This window comes from Octopus bimaculoides, chromosome 7, assembly GCF_001194135.2.
Source record: "Octopus bimaculoides isolate UCB-OBI-ISO-001 chromosome 7, ASM119413v2, whole genome shotgun sequence".
In the NCBI taxonomy this organism is placed as follows: Eukaryota; Metazoa; Mollusca; class Cephalopoda; order Octopoda; family Octopodidae; genus Octopus; species Octopus bimaculoides.
Genome location: NC_068987.1, coordinates 82,032,696 through 82,033,457, shown reverse-complemented (window position 1 = coordinate 82,033,457; position 762 = coordinate 82,032,696).

Sequence of the window (762 nt, the reverse complement as noted above, 5' to 3'; positions counted from 1 at the left end):
TCCATCTCCAATGCTGGTATGAAGTCAGATGGTTAACAAGAGCTAACAAGTCAGAGGAATACACCAAATTCCAATGTCTGTTTTTGGCATGGCTTTTATGGCTAGACACCGTTCCTACTGCTAACCACTTTACAGAGAGGATTAGGTGTCTTTCATGTGGCACCAGTACTTTTTATGTGTCGCCAGCACTAGTGCTTTGTGTATGGCACCATGACCAGTGCTTTATACATATAAGTGTGTGTGTGTATGGTGTAAGGTATTGAAATCATGTTGTTGTTTGATAGGCAGCTGATGAGGAAAGTTCCCAAGTTATGCTAAATATATTTCCATTTTCATATCATTGTCTTTGTTTTTGCTATTGTCCTATTGAATTTATCTGAGTTCTTTGGCTATTTGGCTCCTTAATAGAGTTGAGATACAAGACAGTGGTAATCTTTTTTATGGGAATATTCTGTTTTGTAAATAACTGTAATTTAACAATTCAGGAAAGCCACTATGGAACATGAAGATATGGTAAAAGATACAATTTGTCATAAGCTCTCTGGAGAGGAATCAAAATCAGAACAATATAGTTGAGAAGAGAATTCTTAATCACAATGCTATGCTAAGCACTCACCAACCCACCAAACTCACATACATGTACAAATGTGTATGTCTATAAGGTGGTGTTCCAACATGGTTACAGTCAAAAGACTGAAATAAGTGAAAATCAAAAGGAAATGAAAGGTATATATATATATATATATATATATATATATATAT